The sequence below is a fragment of the Protopterus annectens genome, chromosome 9.part0 (assembly GCF_019279795.1).
Source record: "Protopterus annectens isolate FY-2018-M chromosome 9.part0, PAN1.0, whole genome shotgun sequence".
NCBI lineage: Eukaryota > Metazoa > Chordata > Ceratodontiformes > Protopteridae > Protopterus > Protopterus annectens.
Window position 1 is genome coordinate 1152332296 of NC_056743.1, and position 15717 is coordinate 1152348012.

The 15717-nt window shown below is 39.6% G+C and overlaps 1 long non-coding RNA gene across 1 annotated transcript in view; it reads left to right on the forward strand.

The window, feature by feature from the left end:
- Positions 1–15717, forward strand: part of LOC122810932 — a 73297-nt gene that overhangs the window by 13515 nt on the left and 44065 nt on the right. Inside the window, exon 2 of the long non-coding RNA XR_006366158.1 lies at positions 8507–8509. This is a non-coding gene — a long non-coding RNA (uncharacterized LOC122810932). The remainder of the gene's footprint in view (positions 1–8506; positions 8510–15717) is intronic.

The window sequence follows — 15717 nt, forward strand, 5'->3', positions numbered from 1 at the left end:
ACAATCTCCCGTATTCTCCATATGTCTGGACTATGGAGTAGGGCTGCAAGCCGGAAGCCTTTTCTTACACAGAAAAACATCCAGACCCAGCTAAAACAATACAGCAAGTCTCCCAAAAGTATGTAGGAAAATGTGTTCTGGTCTGATGAGGCCAAGGTTGAACTTTCTGGCCACAATTCTAAAAGGTACGTTTGGCACAAAAACAACACTTTGCATCACCAAAAGAACACCATCCCCACTGTGAAGCATGGTGGTAGCAGTATCATGCTTTCGGATTGCTTTTCTTCAGCTGGAACGGGGGCTTTAGTGAAGGTGGAGGGAATTATGAACAGTTCCAAATACCAGTCACGTTTGGCCCAAAACCTTCAGGCATTTGCTAGAAAGCTGAAAATGAAGAGGAATTTCACCTTTCAACAAGACAATGAAATGACCCCAAGGATACATCCAAAGCGGCAAAAGAAAGGCTTCACCAGAAGAAAATTAAAGTTTTGGAATGGCCCAGCCAGAGCCCAGACCTACATAAATCCAATAGAAAATCTGTGGGGTGACCTGAAGAGAGCTGTGCACAAGAGATGTCCTTGCAATCTGACAGATTTGGAGCACTTTTGCAAGGAAGAATGGGCAAATATTGCCAAGTCAAAATGTGCCATGCTGATAGACTCCTAATCAAGAAGACCCAATGCTGTAATTAAATCAAAAGTTGCTTCAACAAAGTATTAGTTTGAGTGTGCACACTTATGCAACCAGCTTATTGTATGTTTTTTTATTTTCTATATTTTTCCCCTAACAGATTTGTTTGTTTTTCAATTGAATTGTACAGGTTATAGTTCACATTAAAGGTGGGTAAAGTTTTGAAATGATTTATTGTGGTATCATTTTTTTATATCACAAAAACCTAGCATTTTAACAGGGGTGTGTACACTTTTTATATCCACTGTAGCTCGAATTCTGGAATACTTTAAGTGGAATTATTCTCGTGTCAGATGCCCAGAAAAGGTATTATGAGATGCTTCAGGTGGACACTACTAAACTGTCTGCAGTACATCCTGTGTTAGATGCTTTGTTAGACACTTTTATAGCTGCTTCTCAGTTTCCTTCTCCAAAGTAACCTGACAGGTTCTATAAGGTCCAAGCTTTTGCCTTCAGATAAAGATAGTAAGGCAATGGAGTGAATTGGTAAGGTTTATACTGCTTCTCATTTGGCCTTTCAGGCCATCAATCACCAGACCCACATGACCAGATATGCTCTAACCTTGAGCACCAAGATTTGTCTGATTCTTTTTGACATCCCTGATTCTTAGACAAAATCTTCTGCTCTTTCTATTTTGGGTTCTGCCTGTCAGGTGGCTTGTCACTCTATCAAGTATAGCTATGATACTACTGATGCTTCTGCTTTTGGGTCTGTCATGGGGCATTATTCTTGTGGCTTTGCCTGCAGTCATTACTTGAAGACATTAAGGCCAAGTTGCTGGATGCTACTTTTGGATAATAAAAAATCTCTTTGGGACTGCTGTTGCTGATATGTTTTAGTTTCTTTAAGAAAAAGGTAAGGATTTGTAGGAACAAACAGGCAAAGGGCATTCACCAGACTAGAACTAATTCAATTGATTGTAAGCGCTTTCGAATGTAAAAATTCACAAACTTCCTCAGACAAACACAGTTGTTAACTGACTTAGTTTAAATAACCCTCCACATCAATGACATCATATCCTGTAAAACATTTAAAAAGATATTGTCCATTAAATCACAATGTACTCACAAGAACATATTTCATTCTACATAAATTTCATTTCACTTGTAACAAAACTTAATTAATTACATTAATTAACATATAAAAGGATATAACTATATGCAAGTATATTAAAACATATAACAATATTAAAACTAGTACGCAATTGGTCATTTTGAGGCCTTAAGCTTCAAAATACATTTAATGGAACTGTATTCATTTAAACAGGGATAGGTGTAAGCATTAGTTAATACTTGCCACCATAATTCTCTAAGTTCTAACTCCACAGATACTGGCCCACCTCTAATATTAGCGTGTATTTGTTCGATAACAAGAAACAAAAATGAATGCTCAAGACATTCAATAATATGTTTTGCTAAAGTGTTGTTTACATCTTTCCTATTAATGCTATATAAATGTTCATATAAAGTGCCTATCAGTTTTACCAGTATAGAACTGGGGGCAATTTTGGCACTGGGCTAAATATACCACATCAGTGGCATTACAATTATATTGACCCTTAACTCTATATTTATTTCTACCTATGGAAAAACTATTAGTTACTTTAATATGTTTACACATTCTACAAGAACCACATTTGTACATGCCTCCATCCTTGTGTAAAGGGGGCAATACAGTCTCAACCAAATTTTTAAGGTTCCGTCCCCTTTTATAAACAAGTTGAGGCATATCTGGTATCTTGTTTCTAATAAATAAATTATAGGAAAGATGTAAACAACGTTTTAATGAAACATATTACTGAATGTCCTGAGCATTAATTTTTGTTTTTTGTTATCGAACAAATACATGCTAATATTAGAGGTGGGCCAGTATCTGTGGAGTTAGAACTTAGAGAATTATGGTGGCAAGTATTAACTAACGCTTACATCTATCCCGGTTTAAATGAATACAGTTCCATTAAATGCATTTTGAAGCTTAAGGCCTTAAATAGACGTTAAATGGCCAATTGTGTACTAGTTTTAATACTGTTATATGTGTTAATATACTTGTAAATATTTATATGCTTTTATATGTTAATTCATGTAATTAAGTTTTGTTATAGATGAAATGAACTTTATGTGGAATGAAATATGTTCTTGTGATTACATTGTGATTTAATGGACAATATATTTTTTAATGTTTTACAGGATATGATGCCATTGATGTGGAGGGCTGTTTAAACTAAGTCAGTTAACAACTGTGTTTGTCTGAGGAAGTTTGTGAATTTTTACATTTGAAAGCGCTTACAATAAATTGAATTAGTTCTAGTCCAGTGAAATGCCCTTTGCCTGTTTGTTTCTTTAAGTTATTTTATTTTGTTTGTTTGTTTTTTGAAAAAGGATTTGTAGGACCTTAAACCTGTTTTTGTCTCTCCGATCCCTAAGTTCCAGAGGAATTATCTTACTAGGCCTGCTTTTGTTTGTAGGCAGCCATGTCAGGCCACTAAAGGCTTCTGTGGCCTGGAAGCCGCCTTTTATCTGACAAGCCTGCTTCTTTTTGACATACCCCAACCCCACCCCTCGGACAGGTCCCCTTGTCTCTTTATCTCTCGCTTTGTCTTCCAAATCAGAATCTTATCACTTTCTTCATAGGTTCATAGGTTCATAGGTTCATACTAGGCTATCTGCCCTAGGGCATTTATAAGCCTAGCCAGAGTGTGTGTGGCTTTCACCACCCCTTAGGATGAGAATACTATACCCATTAATTTGCTGTGCCTTTGTCCAGCAGTGATACAGAGATGATTCCCGGGGTAAACCTACGATCTCCCATCCACTCATCAAGATTTCTCTTGAACAGAGTCAGTGAGGGGCTCTGCCTCACATGGACTGGGATTCTGTTCCATAGTGTAGGGAGTCTCTGGGTGATGAATCTGTCCCTCCAGCACGTCCTATTTATATCCGTGTTGAGGTTTAAGTCTCTTGCTCTCATGGCTCTGGTGGATTTGGATTTTTGAGGTGGAGCATGTCCATTAATTCCGGGTTGGACATGGCCTTGTATGTCAGGCACAGATCACCTCTGAGCAGACGGTATGCGACTGAATAGAGCTGGAGTTTCTTCAGTCGGGCATCGTATGACATATGTTTGAGCCCCTTTATCCTTTTGGTGAGGAACTTTTGGGGTCTTTCCAACTGCTGCAGGTGTCGGGTAAGGTACATTCCAATGGGGCATTGTACTCAATCATTGGTCTGATAAGTGAAGAGTACAGGGTACAATGACCTCTCCTGATCTGGATGTGAATCCCTTCATGATCAGGTGGGCAATGTAGAAGGTCTTCCTAACCACTTTGGCAATGTGAGTGTCAAAAGAGAGGTTACTGTCAACTTGGGTCCCCAGGTCCCTGATAACTTCTTCCGTGTTTAATGGATTACCACCTATGTGGTAATTAGGGGTTACCTTGTTTTTCCCAAAGGGTATGACTATACATTTTTTGGCATTTAGCTTAAGGCCATGGATCTGGCACCAGTTATCCATTTCTATGAGACCTTTCTGGAGGATGTCTGTGTCTAATGGAGTGTCAATTATGGTGCCCAGTTTGCAGTCATCTGCAAATTTTGTCAACCACAATCCCCCTATGTTTGCCTGCGCTTCAGAAAAATAAATGCCGAACAAGAGGGGGCCCAGGACTGAGCCCTGTGGGACACCGCACGTGACCGGCTTAGAGTCTGACATGGCACCAGCAACTCTAACCCTGTGTGTTCTGTCCTTGAGCCAGTTTGCAACCCATCTTGTGACATATGGGTTTACATCTAAGCTGGTGAGCTTTTCTATGATGCCCGGTATTGTGTCAACGCTTTGCTAGGTCAAGGTAGGATGTGTGAACTGCCTTACCCTCATCAATGGCCTTAGTGACTGTTTGAAAAAGTCGACCAAGTTCAAGAGGCAGGATCTGCCCTTGACAAAGCCAAATTGGGTAGGATCCAGTGTCTGTAGGTCCCCAATGTCTTTATTTATGAGTTCCATTATGATCCTCTCCATAGCTTTGCAGACAAGGCTCGTCAAGCTTATGGGGTGGTAATTTCCAGGGTCCACCTTTGTGGAGTGGGACCACAGTTGCCGCGCCATTCTTTGGATCCTGTAGTAAGGCTAAGATTAAACAGCAGCCTTATGTGTGGGTTTAGTTCCTCATTGAGTTCGTAGCACACATCCGGGGACACCGTCCGGTCCCATTGATGCTGTGTTTTTTGCTTTAGAGAGAGCAGCTCTCACCTGGGCATCTGAGATGTTTGGGAGGCTAGACTCTGGTGGGATAGATATTTCTCCTTTTGGGGGAGGGAGGGAGAATTGCACTGAACCTGTCTGCCAGTATGCTGGCAATGTCTGTGGGTTCAGTGATTTTTTATCATTTTGGACTAATTCTGAGCATATCTGGGAGTTCCACCCAGGTTTCTAACATAGCTAAAGAAGGCTTTATGATTGTCTTTTGTCATTAGCGATTTTTCTCTCAAAGTTGGCCTTGGATGATTTTATGAGTGATCGTAGTTTTTTGCTAGTATTGATCAGAGATGCCTTCCATTTAAGGATTTTGCTCTGTAGTAGCTTTCCTCTTGTTGTAGAGTTTGTTTATGGCTGGAGTCCACCAGACCAGGCGCCTGCCTTTGGTGGAAGGGTCTTGATTTTATTAGGGATTGCTTGATCCATACATTCCTGGAGGTGCTTGTAGAAGGCATTTGTAAGGGTTTCAGCAGCGTGGGTTGTGGTTTCCACTGGCTCGGGGGCCTTGAAGGATACCACTCAGTCTTAAGAAGTGTGAAGTTTGCTTTTGAGAAGTTCTTCACTGTGGTCTTTTTGCTGGGGTGGGGGCGGGATGTGGATCTCCAGTGAGATTAATTTATGGTCTGATCTCACCAATGAGGAATATACTTCCGGTGTGCAGCATTTTGTCCCCATGTTTGTGATGATCAGGTCTAGTATATTTTCTCCTCTTGTGGGAATGGTGACTAGTTGTTCCATAGCATTTGAGTTTATGAACTCAAGGAACCTTTGGGCTAGGGTGTTGGGGCTTGAGTAATGTTCCCAGTCTATGTTTGGGTAGTTGAAGTCACCCAATATGATGGTGTTTGGAGAGACATTTATACTCTCCAGTGTCTTCAGGAAGGCTGTGTGGGTTTCCTGAGTTTGAGAAGATGGTCTGTAGCATGTTACAAACTGTAGGGCAGTTTTACCTATGGTTAATTGCACCTGGATGGTCTCCGATGCTTCGTGCATTGCCACTAACCTGGAGGTGTGGGTATCCTTTATGAATATGGATACCCACCCTCCTTTTCTTGTTCGGTCCGCATTTTGGGGCCATGATATGAGGTATAACCTGATAGTGCTGGGGTGCTCTCAGAGCCTTGAACCAGGTTTCAGTCACAGCACAAACATCGATGTTCTCCATACTGAGGAGGGCATCTTGAGGTTTAGACTTCTGGCACTGAGCAGTATTACCCTTAGTTTTCTCCATTTTGTTTTCTATAGGTTTATCATTTGAGCCTTGCCTAAAGGCACTATGGGGGTGGCAAGAGCCTTTGCCAATATCCAGAAGCCCAGGGTGACAGGTGCAAGCCATAGCGTGGCTTGTCAAGCATGTCATCCCAGGCAGACAGACATTGGATCCCCTTAGAATGACACCAGTAATTAAGCCAATTATTAAAGCTGATCATTTTGTCTCTGTATTGTGGCATCATTCTTGGTGAGGGTAGGATACTGCTCAGGGTCATACCGCCTGGGCTACATAATCTGAGAGCTCCTCTATGTCTCTTTTCATGTAGTCCAGGAGGGTAATCTCAGGTCGTTCACACAGGCATGGACAATGACTGAGTCATACTTGTACTTGCTGTGGAGTGACCTGAGTGCTTGTGTTATGTGGCGGATTCTAGCACCTGACAGGCAGCTAACTGTGATCTTTTCCTTGTTCAGTCTGGTGAGAGGGACGTCAGTGTGTCTGACTATGGAGTCACCTATAACAAGTGTGTCTGGCATTGTGTTTGGCCTTAAGGGCTGTGACTGTTTAGCACACTGACTTTGAGAACTATGTGTTGCATGTCTTATGTCTTGAGGTGGCAGTTGCTTTGTATTCTTTGTTTCTATTTGTCATCTGTCAGGGTTACTTCATGGTGTAGAAGTTTCTCCCTCCTTTTTCAGGGATTCCCCAGTCTATTCTGGAACAACTTATTCAGTTCTCAGAGGTCCTTAGGTCCCTGGTGGACCAGGGAACTATTCAACCTGTCCCTCCATCACAAGTAGGAAAGGAATTGTACTCCAGGATGTTCCTGGCTCCTGGAAAGGAGAGCAACTGGAGACCTATTCTGGATCTCTCCTTGCTCAACACCTTTCTCACAGTTCCTTCTTTTTGAATGCTTAGTCTTCAAACAATGTTTTCCTATTTTAATACCCCAAGCTTTTTTGGTGCCTTTAGATCTGAAGGATCCTATTTACCCTGGAAGTTTTTCTGTTTCTCTGTTTCTTCTTCTCATTTTCACTTCACTGCTTTGCCCTTTGGCCTCTCAGTTGCCCCAAGGATATTCACAAAATTCCTAGTTCCTGTGATTGCTTTTGCAGGTTCCAAGGCATTCCAATTTTTCTTTATTTAAGCAACCTGTTGATTTGGGCTCCATCTGCCTGTTCCCTGTTACAGGCTCTGGAATTCACTGTATCTGTCCTTTAAAGTTTGGGATTCACTGTCAGCAACCAAAAGTGTTTTGTGACTCGATTTCAGGATCATGTCTATGTGGGCTGCAAGATTCAGACAGGGCCATTGTCGTCTTTTCTTCCACCTCCAAAGCTTTTATCCTTGACAGTTTTCTTTCAGTCACTTCTTCTGCTTGTCATTTCAATCAGAGAGTTCTTCTGGCCCTAGGATTCATCTTGCCAGTCTGCATATGTGAAAGTTTCAATGGTACCTCAAGTCAGTTTGACTTCAGTGTTGCCACCCTCTGGATTTCAGCATGTCTCTCCTTCCTTATCTGAAGAGAGAGCTTGAGTGTTGGATTCAGCAACTTGCCTTCAACCCTGGCCTGCCCTTTCAACTTATGGTTCCTTCTCAAAAACTCTTCACTGATGTCTCAGACATGGGATGGGGAGACTTCCTGTGGTCACATAAAAGTCCACGATCTCTGTGCCCCCCCCTCCAATCAGAAGTCAGGCCATATTAACATCAAAGAAGTGAAAGCTCTGATTTCTGGTCCTTCGGCTTTTCACCCCATGATCTCCCCAGACCCCCTGAAGGTATACATGGACAGCACCACAGTGATGTGGTACATCAGCAAGCAGGAGGGCACAGAGGCATGCTTTCTTTTCAGGCTGACTCTTCAGGCCTGGGATCTTGCCATCCGGTAGGATCTTGCTATCCGGTATCAACCAACTCTTCAGACAAGATATATTCCTTCAGAGCACAGTCTAGTGGCAGAATTGTTGAGCAGGTCCAAAACACAGGGTCATGAATGGATGCTTCACACAGATGTGTTTCTGGACATAGTCCATCAGTGGGGTATTCCTCAAGTAGACCTTTTTGCCTCTCCTCTGAACATACAGCTTCCTCTCTTCTGTTCCATAGTGCCATACCATCTAGCGTGAAAGACAGATGCCCTTTCTTTTTCTTGGTAGGGGATGTTTCTCTATGCCTTCCCTCTGCTTATTCTTGCAAGAGTCCTGTAGAAGACTCAGTTGGACTCCCCAAAAATTTTGCTAGTGATTCCTTTTTGGCCAAGACATCAGTGGTTCCCCCTCTTAATGCATCCGGGCAGGGGCAGTCACCACAAGTTACCTCTCTAGTTGGAACTGGTCACACAGGACAAGGGGGTCATTCATCCATCCTCACTTGTCCACTCTTCATGTGACACTGTGGATGATAGGGTTTTGATCCCTTTTAGGCACCTTTTTGTCTGAGGATGTGCTCAGGGTTTTAGAGGAAGAAAGTAAACCTGCAACCAAATAGTCTTAAATGTCCAAATTGAAAAGATTTTCTGTATGGTGCCATGCTCATAACCAGAACCTCTTTTCAGTGGGTGTTCCCCTGGTTCTCTCCTATTTGTGTGAGTTGATCCAATCTGGCTTGGCCTATTCTTATTTAAAGGTCCATTTTCAGCTATTTCTGTCTGTCTGCCCTTGAATCTTCCTTGGCTTTTCAGTTTCAGGTACACAGTTTCTTAAAGGCATACTGCATCTTGGGCCCCCAAGGAATCCTATTCCTCATCCTTGGAACCTTAATTTTGTTTTGTAAAAAAATGACCCACACTACTTATGAGCCTGCAGTTTCAGCTTCTCTGCAGCATTGTACCTGGAAGACAGTCTTGTTCCTTGCTGTTACTTCTTCTTGGAGGGTTTCTGAGATTCCGGCCCTTATGGATTTTCCTCCTTTTTTGATTTTTCACAGGGACAGGGTGTCTCTTCATACTAATCCTTCTTTTATGCTCAAGGCTGTTAATGAGTGTCCTGGAATCAAACAGTACCACTCCCTTCCTTGTTTCCTTCCCCTCAGTCTGCTAGTGAGAGGGTCTTGTTTACCTTGGATTTGCACGGACAGCTCAGGTGTTATTTGGGTAAAACTAAGGCCATTCATACATCTGGCCAGCTTTTTGTTTCTTTTCCTACCAGGACATCTCCTCCTGGATATATATATAAGGCCATTTCCTTTTGATGTTCTTTTCATGGTAACTGTCTTTCTACTTCTGTTAGATCTCATTACACTAGGGCTGTTGCCTCTTCTGGTGCTTTCTTCAGTGATGTGGACATCAATTCCATTCTTGAAGCTCCTACTTGGTCTTCAGTGCATGCCTTTACTAAGTGTTCTAAACTGGATATGGTTTCTAGGGCCCGGAGCAGGTTTTGCTAGAGCCATCCTGCATGGGTTTGTTGAGGGCTGTTCCCAGCCTTCCACTTCCACTCCTTTTCTTGAGCTTTTATGCTCTAAGGTTAAGAATACTGCAACAGTGATACAGCTAGACATAGTCCAGTTGTGTAGATTCATATCATAACTGTAGATGTCCTTCTCTTCACTTTTGCAGTAGGTGAACCCTCCCTCCCTCCATCCTTTTTCTTTTGGACTTTGATTTGGTTGCCCTCCGGGCAGAGATCCTCCCATTTTCCTTCTGCATTTTCTCTTTCTGGATGTGCATAGCCTCCTTTGTCCTAAGGTGGCTATTCTGCACCAGGACAATTCAGTTCTGGGTATCTGTATCCATATGTCACCTTTATGCCCAGCATTATGTACTGGGAGCATAAGTGTGATGTACTGTGCATTTAAGATCTAAAGACTTTGGTGTACTGGCCAGATGTTGGGCTATCCTTGGTAGGAGATCCCTAAGGTTAAGAATACTGCAGCAGTGAAGAGAAGGACATCTACTGGTAAGGCATGATTTTACTGTACTTTCGAAATAGTATCATACATTTTCTGTCCATCATTCCCTTCACACCCTATCTTCTACACTTCTTCCTCTTCTCCTTTCTGATATACTGTTTTAACATCTCCAACCTGCTTTCCTTTAATCCCAAATATCTCATCCCTCAATTTTTTTCATCACTTTTTCTAGCCTTGCCTGTACTGTTTTTTTAATATCTTACAGTCTGTATTCATTAAAGTAATTGGATTGCACTTACTCTAACTTTCTTTATCCCCTTTGTAGTAAGTCAGTGTTAACACACCTTCAGTTATACTTTCTTCAGTTAAACCTTTATTTTCCATTGATTCATTGCTTTTATGAATTTTTTTTTCTATTTTTCATTCATATTTGTATAAAAAATGCAATGTATTCTGTCTAGCCCTGGTAATGAATTTTCATTTACCTTTCCAAGTATTTTCTACTTTTTCTAAATTGTATCTCCTCTTAATTCATGCTGTGCTTTTGATGGTCTTTTTTCCATCTGACCTTCTATTTTTGCCCTTCCACATAATTCTTTGGAAAAAAAATTACTTGTTCATTTTTTCCTGTTCATGTACCATTTCCCTTCCTTTGTCAAAACTTTTTCTGTTATGTTTTGCTTTTCAACTTGTTTCATAAAAAAAAAAATCTTTGGTACCTTTATAGTTTTTTCCTTAAATTCTCCATTCTCATTTTGCTTTGCTCATACAGTTCTCTTTCTCTTTTTTTAAACTACATTATTTCTCTTGTTAATTTCTCATACTTATTATTTTTTTGAAATAATTTATTTTTACTTTTTCATATTATTTTTTAATCTTTTTTTATGTATTTTATCCACCGTTTCAACTATTCTTATACATAAATCTTGTAGTCATATGATGTTTTCATAGACACTTGGTCTTCTCTTCTAATTCTTTTGTTATAAGTATTCGATTTTATTTTTATCCCTTTTCCAGTCTTATCATCTTATCTTAATCACCTGTTTATTCATTTTTTTGCCCAAATCATCTCATGGACCGAAAACAAGTGCTTTCGTCTTTCCTTCTCTGATTTCCTCAAAATACTCTGAAAATAACATAAAGTCTGTCTCAGTCTGTATGTTTCCTGTATAGGTGTTAATTATTTCTGTACCTAATTTTAATGCCCCTACTTTCATAAATTCTCTTATTTTTTCATGTTACATATTTTTCCATTTTTTTCCAATATCACAATTAAAATCATGTACCTTAATTCTATTTTCATTATCACATATGGTTTCAATTACTTAAAAGATTTCTTTTGTTACAGCCCTCCTAGATAGTATAGCTTGTACTGGTGTTGGGACATATTTTTCACAAATACATATAGAAAGGATAGTCAGGTCACCGTGAATGAAAAGATTGTTTTTGGGTAAATACCTACGTGGAAAAAATGTCCCGTTTTAAAAAATGGAAATGTGTAGAGCTTCCAAGCCTAGTTTTGGGCACACACGTGGTTAGACAGGATGGCATGCATTTGTCAAGATCGGGGAAGAGAATTTTTGCAGCAGATATTTTGCAATATTTGACAAACACTGGGCAGGATATTTGCCAGATCAAAAATGTTAACAGTTCACAGATAGCAACATTTTATGCACCTCTAATGGTTGTTAATGCTCGGAGCATTAGTAATAAAGTTTTTAATGGAAAATTTGCCACGTTTACACATGATTGATGTTACTGCTTGCGAAGCATGGTTAAAGAACAATGACTGGAAATCAGTTCTGTCAGGGTATAAACCTTTTACTGTAACAATAAATACGCCCCTTTCTTTTTCCTTCTCTAGCTAATTCTTCGTCCCTTCTCCATTTGCCTTCTGCACTCTGTCCATTATTTCTCCCCATGATACTCTTCAGCCATCTTCCAGTTCTGTCTGAAACAGCATTTCCTTCAGTACTCCATCCCACAACCCTCCTTACTAGAGAGTTGTAATAATTACTTCCTCCACCACCTCCTCTGATCAGTGTCTCACTGTCTCCAAATAATCATTGCTGAAAAAGCAACTCTGAATCCATACCATGATATTCCAATTCTTTCTCCTTCTCAGTCTTGTCCTCGTCACCAGTCTCTGCTGCCTTTACTCTAGTACTTCTCCTCCCCACTTCTGATGAGCCAGGAATGAGAGAGACTCATGCAGTTTTCAAGTATGGTTAGTTTCTAGCCACATTTCCTGTAGTCAGTATGACTATCACTTTGAGTGTCCCCTGAAAAGAGGCCACTAACCTAGTTGAGACATACTGGTCAACAAAGTGTAAATAAATTAAATAAATATCTTCATAATTATGCATGCCTTCGTAAATGCATGTATGGGCATACACATATTAATTTTATATAGCTCTGTGTTTCCCTGTCAGATATTGCCTTTAATGTCTTCTGTTGAAATAGTGCTGAAACATTCTTATTTATTTGAGCAGCTGAATTCTTCCAATTCAAACTTGTATTATAAGTGTCATAAGAATCTCCTATCGAAAGGTCGGCACTTGTAATGCTGAGTGCCGATACACTGAAAATAAAAAGGACAGAAAATACAAAAGAACAAATATTGAACACTGCTCTTCTTCTTTAAACTTGTTTTTTGTAAAGGGAGAGGGGCAGGCTGCCCCCACCACTGCCCCCACCATACCTTCCCAACCTAATATACAAGTCTAAGATCATTGTATCTCGGACTTGGTGCATGCAAATCTGCTTTTTTGGCCATTCAGTCTCTGTATTTCAGGATTCTTTGAAGCCGGTCCTGAAATTTCAAATGGTTACCATCACAGGCTGTTTTATATTATGACTGCTAGATTTTTACAGACATGTTTCTCAGTACTGATGTGTTTGAATTTGTCTTCTTTAATTAATGAAGTTGAGGAGAAACACAAACAAGTAGGATATAAGGAAGAGAGTTACATTAATAGGGTATATAAGCCTTCCAGGGATAGACTGGTAAATTTTGAGTAGATCAGCGAGTGAGTAGAAAGGGATTAAGGTCTTAGAGAATGAAGGGTTTCATAATATGTTGCAGTACTGCACAAGAAAGGGCAAAATCCTTAATAAGGCCCTATCCAGTGCATAGTGAGTTAGACATACCTAGATGAAGGCTCCATTAGTCAGCAGTGAGCATACTACTGCTTGGTCTAGACTGGGAGCTAGAAGACAAAAACAAAGGTGATGTTATAGGCTTTTAGAGGACTGTATTATTCTGAGCTGGGGAGATGACCAAAGATGAGGCAAACTGAACATGTGTGCAGTCTGTCAGAATGTGTGCAGAATAGAACACACAAGACATACTGTCATGGGTTAAAAGAAAAGGCAAACATTGAGAAAGAAGAGAGAATTAGTATTTGTGTTTGATGTGATACCGACAAGTTGTGCAAAACACACAGAATAGAAGGAAGGAGACGGTAGGAAGTGGGCAGAGGGGAAGCATGGTAAAAGGAATAATAAAGTAGGCCAGAGCCTCCAAGACATTTTAAAAGGAAGCTGGCTGCAGACATACAAAAAAAGGGAAACAAAGGCTTATTTATACATAGAGAGAGACACTAAGGAAGAACTACTAAATTGTTGTAGGGTAGGACATTGAAAACTAAGGTGAAAGGGGCAACGTAAGGAATAAGAGAAGTTTTTATCAAAGGTTGTCTGTGCCGCAAAAGGTAGAACACACCTTTGGAGCAGATGTCTGTGGGTTCTATTTCCACACCGGGTATATGGATTGCTGAAAATGCAGTGCAGCATAAGGGGAGTGCTGCACTTCTGAGTTGTCATCCTTTGGCTGAAACGTTAAACGGAGTCCCCATCTGCTTGAGTTGGTGGTAGCTCAGGAGGATGTAAAGGATCCCAGAGCACCTATCAAAAAGAGTAGGGGTCTTTTATTTAACAAAACATGAAAAGAAAAAAATTACATATTTACAAAATAATAAATATTTACAGGCACATACATATACTATTTCTTTATTTTTTTAATATTTATCATTTTTCTTATAGTACCCTCATTTTCTATTCTTCCACCACTTCTTTATTCACAACCATAATCCCTCCCATTAAACAAATTGCATTCAGTCTTTCTTTCCAAATAACCCATATTTATAAAATAAATTCTTATCTTCCCTTCTCACATATTTTCTTATTATAATATCCACACATAATCATATTCATATCTTTATTGTCATTAATATTCTCAAAAATGATTTCTTTGCACAACGTTTTCCAGAGTTTCACCACTCTCTTACATTAAAAAATGCTCTGTTTCTCCCCTCCACACAGAATAAACACACTCTCTTTCAACTTTTTTTTTATATGGCATATTCCCCTTTACTGATAAGTTGTCATAGGTTTCCATAGGAAATCCTGACACTTTACTGTCTTGGCACACCACTTTTTCCTTGCATTAATGTTTTGAATCATGTCGTCTGCTAATTTTTAGCATGGATTTAGATGATTATGATGTTTCATCTACAGTGCAGCATAAGGGTGCTGCACTCCTGAGTGTGTCATCCTTTGGTCAACAGAGTATATTTTTTGAAAGGTAGAAGAGTGATGAAACTCTGGAAAATGCTGTGTGAAGAAAACATTTCTTTTGGTAAATTTTCCAATGGATTTACATTGTAATATTGTTTCTTCACATTATTATACCACATCCTTCTTTCTCTATAACATCATTTTTTATTTTCCACGTTTGCATTTTTTCTTGATAATTTTTGATTTGTTTACATATTCTTTTTCTCTTTTTCGTATTGTCATTATATCCTAAAACTTTTCATTCTGTTAATTTCTCATTCCCTTCCTTTACCACAGTAATATTTTGTACAAGTTTAAAGAAACAGAATAGACAACTGTATTTAGTAACCCCACTCACCCTTCATCTTCACTCATATACAACACACCTCTTTTTTCCTTGGTTTAATCTTGAACCTCATATGAAAGAAAACACCAGTTGCACAATTCTGGGATCATATAAACATTTGACATATAAGCTATTTGCCTTTAACAAAGAGTTTACCAGATAAACCTTTTTCATGAATACTAATCTAGTTGTCCTCTGCAGAAGACATATATGTTTTCTCTACCAAGCACTCCCATTGCATCATAACTACATATTTTTTTCCCAAATTTTATCCCTAGCAAAGATACTTCATTCATTGAAGAATACACCTCCCACAATTTCCACCAGATCACCCAAACACTTACTTTTACCTTTATTAAGTCATTTCCATTTCCTTTAACCGTACATTCAGATAAACAAATACGTCCTTCATCCATATGTTGTTCCTAGGAACTACTGCTATATCATCTGCATATGTAAAAACTACTTAAATCACCATCTTCTTTTGTATCATCATTAATTTTATATACTTCACTGTCACATTCATTATCACTGCAAACAATATTCCACTGATGGGACATCCTTGTCTTCTACAACACTTCATGTGTATTTCTTTACACCTATTCAGTAACATTGTCACTCTATTATTTTGATATGTTGACATACGCTCATAGATTCATAGGTTGGTACTAGGCTATCGGTCCTAGGGCCTATACAAGCCTAGCCATGACAATTCCCTGGATATTTCTTCCCACAATATTTACTTCTCTGGACCCCTGTCTAGCAGGGCAGCTGACATGATCCCCAGAGTTAATTTCCTATCTCCCA